Raw genomic sequence first — 16,906 nt, 5'->3', positions numbered from 1 at the left:
GGGTGGAGAGGGCACTATGACACTGTCCCAGGAGGCAGGGGCGGGGGGGGGGGCGGGGGGGCGGCACTTTTGGCTTTCCAAAGAGCCACCCCTTTTGTTCTGGCTGGAAGGGAGCCCAAGTAAGTAAGGTGCACAAGAGCAAGACAGAAAGTGTGTGAAGTGTGTGAGAATTCCCGGGTGAGTCCTGTAAGGACCTGCACATCCATCACTCAGATCCGGTCTCCCCACCCTCACCTCGCCCCCTGCCACCCACTCCTGGCCCCAACAAGCTGGCTGGGGTCGGGCTGAGGGAAAGAAAGAGTAAATGCACATTTATCAAGTGCCTTCTGCAAGCCAGGCATGATGCTTGGTTACTTGCACAAACATTGTCTCTCCATTTTTTTCTTTTTTTTTTTTTAATAGTTTATTTTCCTAATGTTTTACTTCTTTGTTTTTAAAGTTTTATTTAAGCAATAATCTCTACACCCAACACGGGGCTTGAACTCGTGACTCCAAGATCAAGGGGTCACATGCTCCTGTGACTGAGCCAGCCAGGTACCCCTTGCTAATGTTCTAATAGGTAGTATAGCACCTGGCATAAAACTCAGAAGATTCAAAATGGGAAAGCGTTAGTCTTTCACCTTTCCTGTCCGCCCAAATCCCCTCTGCAGGAGCAACCACAATTACCTGGGTCTTGTGTGCATCCCAGAAAGATTCTATGTATTTGCAAACAGATAGTATATTTTACTTCCCATTCACACCTGAGGGAAAACTGAGGCCCTCAGAGAAGTGAAGTACTTTAACTAAGGTTCCATAGCTGGTAAATTGGCAGAGCTAGTATTTGGAACCAGATCTAACTGAAAAATTCGGCTCCTTTCACTGCCCACGCTCTGGCAGAGGTGAGCCCTGGCATCGACAAAGCCTCTCTCAAACCACTGGCTGTGACAAATCTCCATTCTAAGGCCCCAGAAATCTGGAGATCTGCCTTCCCCTCTGTTGTGCACCCAATGCCTGTATTGACTTAATAAGGAGGAATCATTCCCCTGTGAAAGAAGAGAAGTTCCCTCAAGCGTCCTTCTTTGGCTTCTGTGTGACTGGTGGTTCCCCAGGGACAGCTTGATTCCCAGGATTCAGAGCATTCTGGAGAAGGAAGCCACATGAGGATGGGTCTCTGACTAGAGGGGATTATGGTTGTGGTTTCAAAGATGTTTCCAGAAAATGGCCTCACGCTCTCCCTGTGGCTGGGCCGGGCTGAGGGAGGTATGAAGTGGGGAGCTGCTGTTCTCTGTTCTCCGTGGTAGCCATAAGCTTGTTCTCGAGAGCAAGGGAAGGAGGCTGGAATCAGTCCCCAGGTAACAGGAGGTTGGATGTATGGACAAGGGCTGCCCACCAGACTTCCAGGCACTCCTCCAGCCTCTTTCTCTCCCGGGTCAGGACAGGGTCAGCCAAGAGAGGACCAACTCTCTCTCCAGTGGGTGTTACTGCGTCTGTAGGTATGTCTCTGGGAACTTTCTCTGTGGGCTCTCGGTAGGGCTTTCTGAATCCTAGCTTCCTATTCAGTTTCTTTCTTTCTAGGATTCCTTCTGCATTATATCTCCGTCTGGTGTCCCCTCCACCGAGGGAATTATGTCCCTGAGGCCCAAGGGAAGAGGGTCTCACCTCATCTGAATTGTCAAGTAGGGAGAGGTAGGTGTTAGACCTTCCTTCCTGTCTCAGGTTGACAACATTCTTGTTTTGCTGAGGTAGTCACCCAGAACATTCCGTCCTTTGTGTCTGTGCACACAGCCAGCCAGATCTAGGTTGGTGCATAGTGGTCAGTCAAAGATGTGCTGTGAGATGCAAGAATGAAGAGGTGTACCTGCCCCACCCTCCAGGACATTCCAACTAGCCCCCTGTGGCCATCGCTCAGCTGCAAAGGCAGCTGGATGGAATTCTAGACCTGACCAATCCTAGGAAGAGGGGTGTAAATCTTTGCTGTTAACAGCTCTATAGTGCTTTAAGTCATTTGAAGCACTATACATGCATTACCTCACTTAATTCCCATAACAATGCTACTAGGTAGGTCCCATGACTATCACCACATTACAATGAGGAAATCGAGGCCAAAAACTTGCTTAAAGTCACACAGCTCAAGGAGCTGACAGCAAGTCTGGCTTTAGATTCTTTGCTCTTAATAACTACATAGTCCCCTTGGGTTCCATTTCTATTTCTAGAGTGTAGGGTTTGTTCCTCAAATATTTATTGGGTGTCTGCTCTGGGCTGGGCATGGGGGTGGATTTAAAGGTAAATGGGATATTCTGTGCTGTCAGGGGTAGAGAGACATGTAAACACGAAATTGTCCTTCAACACAAGAGGTGCCATAATAGAGGCACAAACATCATGTGGTGGGAAACAGGGACAGAGAGAGAGGTTCTCATTGCCTGGACCAAGGGCAGACATCTAGAGGGCAGGACGAAGTTCCAGGCAGAGGGAACAGCATGTGTGCAGATAGGAAAACTTGCAAGAAGGAGAAATGTGGTGTGCTCAAGTGCCAAAACGTCTTGCGCAGTGACTGTCAGAGAGGTGCCAGAGAGCTCAGAGCTGGCGCTCCTGTCCAGCTTCCTGCTCCAGCCTGTCCTCCTGCTCTAGCCTCCAAGTGCCCTGCACCTACTCTGGGCAAAGCGCTGTGCCAGGTGTTGGCCCAAAGTGTGGGATAGAAGCAGTTGCCTAGGTGGGGGAGAAGGACTTCGTTGAGATCCAGACACAAAGATCTTTGTGGTTGGTGTTATTCTGGAGGTGAAGGGAAGGCTGCTGGGAGGCGAGCTGCCAAAGGAGGATTATGGGAGAACTTGGGGCCTTGCAGATCTTGGTCATCTCTTGACGTGAAGATTTTCAGACTCTAAGGAAGGGAAGTTCTGGTACGTGTGGGGTCCTTCTTCTTCTGCCCCTGCAGCTAGGTCTCTGGAGATCTGACATGCCTCGCTTTGGTGCCAGCCCTTGAAGGGTTGCTAGGGAAACGGCTGGCCAGCTCCAGAGATGTAGCCAGAGGAGAGGAGAGTGGGTGACTCAGGCTGCCTTCTCAGACACCACACCCCCTCCCCATCACATGGAAAACGCTCTCAGAGACCCCTTTCCCCTGGATCTTATAAAGGTGATCGTGTTTATTCTTGCTTCTCTTAACAGAGCTGTCAGTTCCTCCCCCGCAGCTCTCACTGATGGGAGCTAGCAAGAGTCCCCAGGGAGGGAAATGGTGTCAGACGCCCCTTCCCCCCGCCATTCACTCTGGATTCGTGGACGGATCCAGTTGGCCTGGGCAAATGTAAACTCCTGCTGTGTCCATTCAGGCTTTCCGCCCGGGTGGTAAGCGGCAGTCCTGGCTGAAACGCCCTCCAGGGAGCAAACCCGGGATAATTATTGATGGGGCAGCGGTGGACTTCTGACCTGGGCCTGGGAGGGAGAGGACCCGGAACGCCTGCCTCAGCTCGGGGGAGGGGGGGCGCGGGGGGGAAGGCGGGTGGCGGGCCGCGGAGCGGGGCCAATCAACGCGACCACAACAGCCTGGCGCGAGCCCTGCTCGTGGTGGTCGAGCCGACCCAAACAAAGCAGCATGTGCTCGTGGCCCCGTGGGACCCGCCTCGGGAGCCGAGAGGGGACGCCACTCGCCCCGACGACAAGGGGCTGCGCGCAGCGCCACCCACCCACCCCCCCGTGTGCGCCGGGGGGTTCCGGGTCCCTCCAGGGCGGCCGCGGACCGGGTGCGAGGGACCACGGGGCTCACGAGCGCGCGCCGGGCGGAACCAGGAAGCGGCGCGCGCCGGCGCGGGGCGCGCTCGGGCCTCGGTGCGCGAGCGGCGCGCGCGCCCCCGCGGGCCCCGGCGTGAGGAGACTCGGCGGCCAGAGCCGTCACCCCGGGCGGGGACGCTGCGCAGGCGACTACGCGCGGCGGCCCGGCCGAGGGAGGGAGCGAGCGGGCGGGCGGCGGCGGCTGGCGCCCGAGGGGCCGAGCGAGGTAGGAGCTGTGGGGCGAGCCCTGGGCTCCGGGCCGGGGAGGGAGGCCGGGGAGCCCGCCCGGGCGGGGCCCCGCGCCCCGGCCGCCCAGACGCCCAGACGCCCGGCAGGGCCGCGCCGCCGCCATCGCTCCCCGGGCCGGAGGTGGCCGCGGTGGCTGCGCGCTGGGGACGGGGGTGCCGGGGGCGAGGGCGCTAGGGGCGCGCGAGGGGCGTCGTGCAGAGGCGGTGGCGGGCGGAGGGTGTCGAGTGTGGGGACCGTGCGGGCTCGTGTGTCGAGGTGGGCGTGTGAGGGGCCCCAGCGCCGACCCCTGCCAGAGGAGGGGACTGCTTATCGGCCACCTCACACCCCCGGGTTGCAGTGCAGACTAACCCCAGGCGTCTCCTTGCTTTTCCTTTTTCAAAAGAGGGATCTGCGACTCCCCGGGGTGGGATGAGCCCGGGAGTGCCCGGTGGGGTGGGGGGGGTGTTAGGTAAGCCTCAAGGAACAGTGCCTTATATGGAGTCAAGACAACAAATACGAATGTTTCGATATGGCTTTGGGGAGTGGGATCCCACATCAGGACCCGCCAGGCCCTGGCTGGTGCGTGTGGCAGTGGGATGCAGCGTGGTTTTTTTTTTTTTTTTTTTGCTAGCTGGGGATAAAGAGTAAAAAAGTGCTCCTGGTGTCGGGGGTAGATATGGAGAGTCGGAAGGCGAGTTGTGGTGTCACAGAAGCCGGTCTAAGGCTAAAGGAATCTGGCAAGATGATCAGGCTGATCAAAGAGGGAAGAACTTGTGTGGAGCAAGAGGCGTTTGCAAACACTTGTAGCTAGCAGTGATGGAAAAGGCAAAGACGACAAACAAGTGCCAGCTTTTAGGAAGATGGGGATTAATGAAAACCACAAGAATGTGAAAGGCAAAAGGAGATAGCGATCCTTCCCAGTTCTTTTTCTTCTCGTCTCCCATGATCCTGTCAGACCTTTGATTCAAATAAACAGTACTAAAAGTGGGTCATAGAATGTTGGAGCTGGAAAGGACCCCGGGATTATGCTACATTCTCTTATTGTACAAGTGAGGAAACTGAGGCCCCAGGTAGATGGAGTAAGTGGCCTGTTCAGTTCGCACAGCTGTTCAGTCGTTCTGGGACTGAAATGCCCGTCTCAGGACTCTCAGATCGGTGCTCTGCCCAAAGCAGTGTGGAGCAGTAGATCTTTGCCTAAATACAGTTCCATTAATTGTCTCTGGAGTGTCCTCGGGGAATGCCCCTCGAAAGGGCTAGTGTGTCACCAAATTATTAAGCTGAGGTTTATGTCCTTTTTTCGGTCTTCAAATGGTGTTTATCATCCCCTGGTATTTTAGGTTTCCAGAGTGGTTGGGTAGCTGCTTGGGCCATAATAAGCTTTCAGCTGTTGCATATATTATCTCAAATAATTTTGTTATCGTTCAATGAAGATAATAGAACTTTGCCTCTTAACATTGTTCTGTTATTCATTTGTTTATATTATATTTATATTTATTGACTAGTAGAAGAGGATGTATTTTATTTTGTGTACCTTTCATGTTTTTCTAATTTTATTTTGTAACACCCGTGAATGTTGGATCGGTTCTGATAATTTCAAATGATGGAATCCTCTTGATTGACTTTTTATCAAGGCTTTGGATTTTTTGTTTTGGTACCAATTTCCACCTCGTGGAAGATTCCAGTTGTTAGAATCAATAGTGTAAATGGGAGAAGGGGCTGCCGATTTTAAGAAAAATTAACCATGTGACAAATTGTGATGTCTGTCATGGTTTAATTAAAACAACACCACACCTTTGGTCAGGTAAGTGTCATCTAGTAGATGACATCAGGTAAGTGTCATCTTGTTTTCCATAGCCTTCTGGAAGATGAAAATTTCAAGCACCTGGTTGAGACAGGGGGAAGGAATGGAGAGATCTTTTTTCAAAACAGCAAAACCTCAGAAAAAAAAAAAGTTGATTTCTATCACTAGCAGTTTGGTTATTGCATAACTCGGAGCTGAACTACATAAAATCTTTGCTGTATACCCAACTCCATAAATTATCCCGCCTTCTCCCTTGACCTGGCCTTTTCAGCATTCATGTTTTTGCCAACAGGATATTAATATGGATTGTGTTAAGAAATTTAAGGTGGATATATTTCTTCCATGGGTACTTCGTGGTATATATGATAGAAGGGGGGGGGGGAAGTGCTATCATTGTTTAGAGTGTTACAACATAAATATTTTGGTCAGCACTTCCTATTGTGCCCCAACTTCTCATTTCATCTTCATTTTCTGGCTCTCAATTGATTTTTTCTAAGTGTTATTTACATATACAGAAACCACATCAAGACTAGTGAAGAAGGGTGCCATTTATTGCTCTTTTGGTACTTATGTGTCGTTTCTCAAGTTATAGTAGTGTTAGTATTCAAATTATTTGTGATTTGTGTTAGGTTTATATTTATGATGTGCTTGTGGTGGTTCATTTGGCTTGTTTTTGTGTAGGTAGGTGATAGAGGTAGTCTTAAAAAGGGAAGATGTTATAAATAGGTAAATAACATGCAAGATTGGATTGCACGTTGAAGGTAGAATCAAAGGAGGCTTAACCGTTTTAGTGCCCTGTAAACATGTATGGATCTCAAAAGTATTCACAGATTTCTGGATATTCTAACTACCAGTGAGATATCCCCCCCTTTTTTTTTTAAGATTTTATTTATTTATTTGACAGGGAGAGAGGGAACACAAGCAGGGGGAGTGGGAGAGGGAGAAGCAGGCTTCCCGCCGAGCAGGGAGCCCGATGCCGGGCTCAATCCTAGGACCCTGGGACCATGACCTGAGCCGAAGGCAGACACTTAATTGAGCCAACCAGGCACCCCATTTCCCCTTCTTTTAGAGTGTAGATTGCCACATTATTCCTACAAAAGGAAGCAAAAAAATTTGTCCTGAGTATTTGAAACTTTTTAAAAAAGTTATCTGACAATTCCAGGTTACTGAGCTCTTCAGGAGAATAATATCCCTTTACTGCATAATAAAGTGTCAGAATACTTTGACTCCAGAACTTAATAAAAATAATGTTGAAAAATTAGCTCTAAAGTGTCAGTGTCCCCAATTTTGTGTAGTGGTTAAAGGAAAAATTTTTCTTGAAATCTTAGCTTTGTTAATGGAAGTGTTCTAAAATCGTAAGTATTTTTTCCCCTGCAGTGTTGGAAACACAACAGTCTTATGCTTATTTCTGGGAATAAGAAAGTCAAATTTAACAATCTAGTTTCCATTGATCAGACTGTTTTTTGTACATTTAAATCATAGGCATCACAGTGATAAAAACTTTTTCTGAAAATTGAATTCATTTTTAATTATTGTGTCCTTATTTTAAGTAGAATATTCACATTGGATCTTTTCTTGTTAATGATGATCCTTTGTTACTGAAAAACCTAAGCTAGTTTGGAGAAGATTTTACATATATAAATCTATGCTGTTTTTACTAATCAAAGAGAGGAGTAATTTACAGGTGTTAGATTTTTATTTTTATTTTTATTATTTTTATTTTTTTTAAAAATATTTTATTTATTTATTCATGAGGGACAGAGGGAGAGAGAGAGGGAGAGAAGCAGAGGGAGAAGCAGGCTCCCAAGGAGCAGGGAGCCCGATGCGGGACTCGATCCCAGGACCCTGGGATCATGACCTGAGCCGAAGGCAGACGCTTAACCATCGGAGCCACCCAGGCGCCCCAGGTGTTAGATTTTTAGTTGGTTGAATGAGACCCTCACTTTTGGTGGTTTCAGGGTTTTAGATGACGTTTATTACTTTTGTTAGTTTTGGTCACACCCATGACTTCCTTGGAAGGTATCTTTGAGGTTTGGTTTCCTTTTTTTTTTTTTTTTTTTAAATGGTAATATTGGGGTGGGGGTGCTTCCTGTTTGTATTTTCAAAATTAGGTCCATATGTTAACTTTCTTGTAGTGTCACATTTTTATTTTAAAACATATAAAGACAAGCATCAGACGCCATGTGGTTTATCTTTGTCTGTTGTACTGCTTCATGACAGCCTTACTGAGCTCAGCCTGAGTCCTCAGTTGGGAAGGCAGGGCATTCCTGAGTCTGTTCCCAACTCTCTTCAAGGTATAGCCTCAGAAGGACTCTTAAAACAACAACAAAGGTGCAGTTAACAGAAAAATGGGACTGTTGCTATCTGTCTCTATCCGGTACTTAGATAATGTAGAGCACTAAGATAGAGTTGAAATGTGTTAGATGGAGCCTTGAACATCAAAGTTTTAAAGGATTGCCTTGGGCTTATATAATCTAGAACCCCACATATTAAGTAGTGACTGTAGCAGTTTTTCTTTTCTTTTCTTTTCTTTTTAAGATTTTATTTATTTGAGAGTGAGTGAGAGAGAGAGCACGAGAGGGGGGAGGGTCAGAGGGAGAAGCCGACTCCATGCATGGAGCCTGACGTGGGACTCGACACTGGGACTCCAGAATCATGACCTGAGCTGAAGGCAGTTGCCCAACCAGCTGAGCCACCCAGGTGCCCTGGCAGTTTTTCTGACCTCACTTAAGTCATACAGAATGTCATGGAGGATTTAAATAAGAACTAGGACTAATTTTTAGGATATGGTAGTAGAACTTAGGAGAAATCACCCTCAGCTATAAAACTCTTTTTTGGGGCACCTGGGTGGCTCAGTTGGTTGGGTGACTGCCTTCGGCTCAGGTCATGCTCCTGGAGTCCCTGAATCGAGTCCCACATCAGGCTCCCTGCTTGGCGGCGAGTCTGCTTCTCCCTCTGACTCTCCCCCTTCTCATGTGCTCTCTCTCTCAAATAAATAAATAAATAAAATCTTTAAAAAAATAATAAAAAAATAAAACTCTTTTTTGACCCTCCTGGATAATTTTTACATGGTATGTCACCTTTAATATAAATATTGGAATGTAAATTTTGTGGAGCCTTGAAGAGAAGTATATCCTTGGGAGGAGTACATATAGTATTGTTTCCATGATTAAAGCAAGTGGCCTTTTCCTGGCCCTCAACTAACTTTATTCTAAGGAGTATAAAGACTAAATAGACTCCTAATTAAATTGATATTCAAATATGTTTGCAGTTTAGGGGCACTTTATCTCTCCTAAACTTTCTTTTTTTTAAAGATTTTATTTGTTTGACAGAGAGAGACACAGCGAGAGAGGGAACACAAGCAGGGGGAGTGGGGGAGGGAGAAGCAGGCCTCCCGTGGAGCAGGGAGCCCGTGGGGCAATGCAGGGCTCCATGATCAGGACCGGAGCCGAAGGCAGACGCTTAATGACTGAGCCGCTCAGAAGCCCCTAAATTTTCTTTTGGATCACCTTAGTAAAGGCAGTACTGCATTAGCACGTTGTGCAGTTATGCATAACGCACTTTGTAGTTGAGCTAAATGCAGAGTATTTTGACCTCCCAGTCCCCCCTCACCAGTATTCGGTAAAGGAGAGGTTATAATTTGTCACATACTGGATATTCTTTCTTGGATTTATTAATAATAATTATATCTATTTCCCATGTATTATAATACTATTAAGATGAAAAATACATATATTGATTGATAAGAACATTTATCTTTTGGAACCTAGCTTGCAAAATCTACTCTAACACTCACTCTGCTTTTATTCTTCCATTGCTTTTGGCACTGTCTTTTTTAAAAAAAAAAATGTTTTCCACATTTCTATTATGAAGAGAAATATCTCCACATTCAATGTTCTGCTAGTTTTTTGAGGTGCTTGTGCTGACTCATTTTTTAAATTATACTAAGATACAGAGTATGGTTTGAGAGCAGCAATGAGATTCTCAGAAAATATGAAAACTTTCCTTTCTGACTAGTGAGAGAAAGGTTGGGGAAGGCAAGGGGAAATACATCAATGAGCCAATGAATTATTGTTATTTGTTGGGATTAATTTGATGACTAATATTTTCAATGCCCATCAGGCTAGCAAAGTGAATTTGGCTTTACCCTGTAATGATAATAGGACAATGCTTGTTTTCCCCTGGTAGGGGGTTTTTTTGCATATGGGAAATCAAGCCAAAGTTACCAGTAACAGCCACATCCATTATTTGTATTAAAAACAACTATTTATCACTCTGGGCTATAGCGCTACCTACCATGAGCTCATCCGGGAAGATGTACTAGTTATCTGTATAATAATTTTGCCATTTTTCAAAAAGTGGTCAGAAAATTAATTAAAAAGTACTTCAAATTATGTTCAAAGCCTAAAAGTAGAAAGATAATAAAAATAACACCTATCACTGTCCACTTAACAGTGTGCCAAGCAGACACTGTTATAAGGTCTTGCCATATTTTAACTCATGATCCTCAAAGGGGAGGGTATTATTTTCAGATGAAAGATGAAGAAATGGCCACAGAGAAGTTAAGTAACTTGTCCAAGGTCACATTGCTAGTAATAATGGCAGGCCCGGATCCATACCCAGGCCAAACTGATTCTGGAGGCTGTGTTCCTAACCACTGCACTGCAGAAGAGAGCAGGCAACTGCAGTTTTGCAATAAGACGTTTGGTTTCTTTAAGGCTTACATTTCTTTATTTGTGTTCCCAAATGGACTCTTGTTTATTTTTAATGGGAAAAAAATGTATAAGTATTTAGAAACTTTTAGTTTATGAACGTGGTAAGTATTTTTCCAACTAAAGTATATAATCCTGGTGGAAATTATGTTAAAACAGAGAAGGTCTTAATTCTAACTATAAATTGTCCTTTGTTGTTCTGCCATTACCATTACCATATACATCATAGGAGAAGAGCTATAAGCTGTCTCTTTGGCCTCTCTTTACAAACAAAAGAATCATTTGCACTAATTTAGCACGTAACACGTGTTTGTTCACTGAAAATGCAAGTATCCAGCTCATTTTATTTACAACTTTATTTTGAAGGGATTTGCAGCCCTATTTTTGTTTAATTGAAGCTTTTTTAGAGTTACTAATTGTAATTTCTGAGATAGAAGGACTTAAGAATTTTAATTTGGGGGTTAATTTTTAAGGCAACTGAAGCAAATTATTGTGTGTTTAGAGGTATTCAAAGGCCATTAGAAACTAGTTACAGAAATTGATTCCTTTTTATATGTGATGGTCTTAGCATTTTTTCTTGGAGGTAGATTGTGAAGTTAAATCTTGGAGACAGAATTCACTACCCTAAAGTGTAGTGATCTGAATTTGAGAGATCAAGTTAGGGAGGAGAGAAACTTCAATTCCCTGAGCAGAGGGTATAAACTTGTTCAAATAAACAGAGGATGTTGTCTCCCAGGATTGTCAAACTGTCACCTTTGACCAGGGTTGAGTTTTCTTTGAATGTTGACAGAAGTTACAATGTCAGTGGAAAAAGCTTAATGTGAAGTATCTATAACTCAGAATTTCCTTATGTTTGTGTCAGTGAGATCCTACAATTAAAGCTGGGTTTTTTTTTCTTCTATGTCTGATGAGTTTTAAAAAGCCTTCAGTGGGGTTTTCCAGCCTTTAGGTGAGAGTAAATTAGAAAGTTTGTGAGAAATTATTTTGTATTGTCTAAAATTCAGAGCCTATAACCTGTGGCAGATCATTATGTTTTCATAAAGAATGGGACTTAATTCAGCCCGCAGAAAATGTTTTCAATAATCTATATTCACAGATGCCATTGTGGCATTTATAAATAGAAACTTTTGAGCCCTTAATCTGTTAAAGTACTAAAAAAAATGGAATTTGTCAGCTTTATAATACAGGATTCTACAAGATAGTCATTTGTAGTTTAACTAGATAAACCATTCTCTCAGAAATAATGTTAATTCTATGTTTTCATTTTGCTTCATGTTTCTAAAATATTTTGGTAATCTTTTAGGCTTGAGAAGAATAACAAACTGGAGATCTACAGAAATATGCAGCTCTTTACAAAATGAAACAGTCCACCCTGTAGGTTTATGTTTTTACAATTTGTGATCTGTTTCTGGTAGAAAGTGAGGGAGAATTATAGTGAGAACTGGACATTATAGAGCCATACTCCAAAAGGTATGGAAAGTCTAATACATAGAGATACAATGCACATACTCCTTTTCTTTGTTACTGTTTCAATTATATAATGATATATGGAAACCCTGAACATATCCTAACCATATTTTAAAGATAAGTTTATTTGGGGGGCACCTGGGTGGCTCAGTAAAGCATCTGCCTTGGGCTCAGGTCATGATCCCAGGGTTCTGGGATCAAGTCCCACATCGGGCTTCCTGCTTGGTGGGAAGCTTGCTTCTCCCTCTCCCACGCCCCCTACTTCTGTTCCTCTCTCTGTGTCTCGATCAAATAAATAAATAAAATCTTAGAAAAAAAAAGATAAGTTTATTTTGTAAATATCAAGTAAAAATACTGAATTCATTGTAACGTGTATAGATTTATCTTCCTCCTTAACTGTCGAAGGTATCAAAACAAAATAGAAAATATTTGGCTTCCTGAATGGTATGGCTACAATTAACATGCTGAGTTGGTAATGAAGCAGGATTCCTTGATTTTGCAATACCAGAGCAGAGCACATAATGTTAAAGGAATGGGCCCTTAAGTAAGTTATTACCTTAAGCACACATTTTAAATTATGTCCTAGAAATATGACAGTGTCAAGATTTATGGTTTTGAATTTCTGTTACCCAAATGTGAGAGATTTAGTTTGGAAAGAACTTTGCATTATGTTCCAGTTTTGTTGATAAGTTTGAACAAGGCAAACATAAGAAAAACCAACCAGTGGCTCTTATGGAATAACTCATAAAAGAAAAATACATATAAGTGCATATTCACAACTTCCTTATGCCAAAAAAGTCCCAGAAGCCGAAGGTAAATGACAAAATAAGAGAAAACATTGTAAACATATATGATAAAAGGTTATAGGTTAATATTATTATTGCTTTTAATACAGATTTTATTTATTTATTTATTTATTTATTTAGAGGGGACACTGAGCTCAAGCAGGGTGAGGAGCTTAGGGAGAGGGACAAGCAGAGCCGGACTCGGCTTGATCCCTCAACCCCGAGCTCACAACTGAGCAGAAACCAAGAATCGGATGTTCAACTGACTGAGCCACCCAGGCGCCCCAGGATTTGGGTTAATATTAATATATAAAAAATATATACCAAAAATAAGAAAAAGATGGTCTTCCAAAGAGCAAATGAACAAAAGAAGAGTTACAAATGCTCAATAATCATACAAAATTATGTTCAACTACACTAGAAATCAAGAAATACAAACAAAAACAATGATATAATTTTTCCAACTAACAGATTTACAAAACTAAAAATATTGAAAAAATAAAAACAATGTTGCTTAGGAATGTGGGGAAACTGGCACCTTCATATTAGTTGGTCAGATGTAAATTGGTGCTTTTTTCTTTTAAAAAAAGACTTTATTTATTTATTTGACAGAGAGAGACACAGCGAGAGAGGGAACACAAGCAGGGGGAGTGGGAGAGGGAGAGGCAGGCTTCCCGCTGAGCAGGGAGCCATTGCAGGGCCCGATCCCAGGACTCTGGGATCATGACCTGAGCCAAAGGCAGATGCTTAATGACTGAGCCACCCAGGTGCCCTTGGTGCTTTTTTTTTTTTTTTTTTTAAGATTTTATCTGAGAGAGAGAGGGACCAAGCATGAGCTAGGGAGAGGCAGAAGCAAGACTCCCCACTGCTCTGAGCACGCAGCCCAACGAGGAGCTTTATCCCAGGACCCTGAGATCATGACCTGAGCTGAAGGCAGACATTTAACCAACTAAACCACTGAGGTGCCCCTAAATTGGCACTTTTTTTGAAGGGCAGTTTGATATATGTATTGAAAGCCTTGAAAGTGTGCATGCCTTTTGACCTAACAAGTCTAATTAGATGACATAATCTGAAATATGTTCAAAGATTTGTGTATCTGTATTTAAGGATGTTCCTCATGGTGTTATTTAAAATAGCAACAAATTGGAAACAACTTAAGTGTTCAGCATTAGAGGATTAATTAACTAAATTGAAGAATTTTTTTCTTAAGATTTTATTTATTTATTTGACAGAGAGGGTGAGAGGGAACACAAACAGGGGGAGTGGGAGAGGGAGAAGCAGGCTCCCCGCCCAGCAGGGAGCCTGATGTGGGGCTTAATCCCAGGACCCTGGGATCATGACCTGAGCTGAAGGCAGACGCTTATCGACTGAGCCACCCAGGCGCCCCTAAATTGAAGAATATCTTATATAATGGAATACTGTTCAACTCTTTCAGTCGTGGTTTAAAAAACAATATTTAATGACATAGGTAAAGTTTATAATATATTACTAAATGAAAAGTTTATAATATATTACTAACTTAGTAATTACTAAATATTACTGTACTAAATATATTACTAAATAAAGTTTATAATATATTACTAAATGAAATATATTACTAAATGAAGTTTATAATATATTACATTGCAAAAAAATCACATATAGTCATGCTTGGCACAAGTATAGGTATTGAAAAAAATATTCTGGGTTATAGGATTCTGGGTGTGTGTGTGTGCATGTGTGGTTTCTAGTGTCTTCCGATTTTTCTATAATAAACAGATAATAAATGTAATACTTTGTAATCAAGAAAAAAGTTATTTTTAATGGATGGTTAAAGAAAATATGAGATATATGTATAACAATATTATTTAGCCATAAGAAAGAAGGAAATCTTGCCATCTGTGACAACAAGAATGAATCTAGCTTTTTTTTTAAATATTTTATTTATTTATTTGAGAGAGAGCACATGAGAGGGGGGAGGGTCAGAGGGCGAAGCAGACTCCCTGCTGAGCAGGGAGCCCGATGCGGACTTGATCCAGGGACTCCAGGATCATGACCTGAGCCGAAGACAGTTGCTTAACCAACTGAGCCACCCAGGCGCCCAACATGGATGAATCTAGAGAGTATTATGCTAAGTGAAATAAGTCAGACAGAGAAAGACAAATGCTGTATGATTTCACTGATATGCAGAATCTTAAAAAACAAAATTAAAAAAAACAACAAAACACACACACACAAAACCATACCAGATCGGTGGTTGCCAAAGGCAGGGGGTAGAGGACTATGTGAAGGTGGCCAAAGGATACAAACTTGCAGTTATCAGATGACTAAGTTCTGAGTATGTAAAATGTATAGTATGGTGACTATAGTTAACTGTATTCTGTATTTTAAAGTTGCTAAGAGAGTAGATCTTAAAAGTTCTCCCCACAGAGGCACACACACACAAATTGTAACTATGTGAGGTGATGGATGCATTAACCAACCTTATTTTGGTAAACATTTTAAGAGAGATATATATATGAAATTACTACATTATATACCTTAAATTTACACAATGTTTTATGTCAGGTATATCTCAATAAAATATAAAGCTGGGGGAAGGTTATTTTTTTAAAATGACTTCTGTGTTGGTTTAGAATGAGAAACTTGTTCTTATTTTCAGTTAGTATTTTCTTTTTAGGAGCAGAAAAGGAGTAGTTTGTGATGTTTGTGTTAAATATTTGGCATAGTATATTTATTTGGTATGGTTTATGACATCTTTTGTTGAAGAGCTGTATTAAAACCATTCTAATTATATTTAACGTTTTCAGAGTTAACATAATTTGAACTTGTGGACTGAGTTATTTCCCATACTTGGTGGAATGGTCCATTTTTTTATATATAAGCTGATGGTGAATTATATATTGTTTTATAAATGTAATAAAGAGATTATATTGCTTTATTTGTGTATGTGCCCTGCTAAGTTATCATTCATTTCATATTGAAGATGTGTGTTTGTTTTTTTTCAACTTTTGAAAAAAAAATAGGTCTATTTTATTTTAACTTCTGGTAACCCTGTGAACATTATATTATTTCATTATATTTTGTGTATTTGCTTTTGTACTGTTTTCTCTTTCGTGACAATACAAAGATAGCTAGGTTTATGGATTTTTTTCCTTGTAATTCCATTAATGATGCTTAATGACTTCTTTAAATGTTTATTATGGTATTCATTTGGGAATATCTGGTAAAGGAAATCTCTAGTGAAAGATACTTTCTCTTGGGTGTATGTCATTGCTAATATAAGAGACATGTGTTCTGCCTTAATTAAATTCACATTAAATAGTTTCTTTGTAACTAGATTTAGTATTCAAAAGCCTTCTCACATTTTAAGAAGTTTAAAGAAGAAAAATGAAAATAAATTACAAGTTGATGTTTTAGGAGAATTTTGGAGCACAAGTTTTAGGTCTTAGCACTTTTTCAGCAAATAAAATTACAATCTTAAAAAATATATATATTTGAGCCCGGCAGAAGACCTACTTACTTTGTTTTATTTTTATTTTTTAAAAAGATTTTATCTATTCATTTGAGAGAGAAAGGGAGACAGAGCACAAGCAGGGGGAGAGGCAGAGGGAGAGGAAGAAGCAGATTCCCTGCTGAGCAGGGAGCCCGACTTGGGGCTCGATTCCATGGAAATCATGATCTGAGCCAAAATCAGACACTTAACCAACTGAGCCACCCAGGCACCCCAAGATTTTTTTAAAAGTAATCTCTACACCCAGTGGGCTTGAACTCACAACCCCAAGTTCAAGAGTTGCATGTTCTTCCGACTGGGCCAGCCAGGCACCTCAGGCCTACTTATTTTATGCAAAATTCAGCTCGGTAAAAATCTTTCTTAACCTGGATTATGCCTTATAATTTATTGTAATGGAATTTGCTGTAACAGAATTTTAAGTCAATTTTGAGAATACTAAAACATAAGAGAAGTCATATAGTACTTTTTACTGCTTTGTAAACCTAAATCCGTAAGTAGTTAATTCAGATGTATAAAGATGAATAAATATTTTCATGTATTAAAGATAAAACCATAAACATATATTGCCCAAAATGCCTTCATAAATAAATCCTGCTGATTTTCTTGTTCTTTTTTGCTTATTCTTACCTTCTCTGCCTCCTGAAAATGTGATCAATCTCATTTAATCCAAAATTATGTT

At 42.0% G+C, this 16,906-nt stretch overlaps 1 protein-coding gene across 3 annotated transcripts in view; it reads left to right on the top strand.

Moving 5' to 3' along the window:
- Nucleotides 1-3,817: 3,817 nt before the first annotated feature.
- STAT5B (signal transducer and activator of transcription 5B) overlaps nucleotides 3,818-16,906 on the top strand; it is a 69,545-nt gene continuing 56,456 nt past the window's right edge. For 2 of the 3 annotated variants that reach the window (XR_004819684.1, XM_035724544.1), the window contains exon 1: nucleotides 3,834-3,967. The gene's annotated coding sequence lies outside the window, so the exon portion shown is untranslated. Of the gene's footprint in view, nucleotides 3,968-16,906 lie in introns of all 3 variants that reach the window. The other variant, XM_035724545.1, reaches the window with a different exon arrangement.

The sequence above is a fragment of the Zalophus californianus genome, chromosome 16, assembly GCF_009762305.2.
Source record: "Zalophus californianus isolate mZalCal1 chromosome 16, mZalCal1.pri.v2, whole genome shotgun sequence".
NCBI classification, from domain to species: Eukaryota; Metazoa; Chordata; class Mammalia; order Carnivora; family Otariidae; genus Zalophus; species Zalophus californianus.
This window is presented reverse-complemented; position numbering and strand designations above follow the sequence as displayed.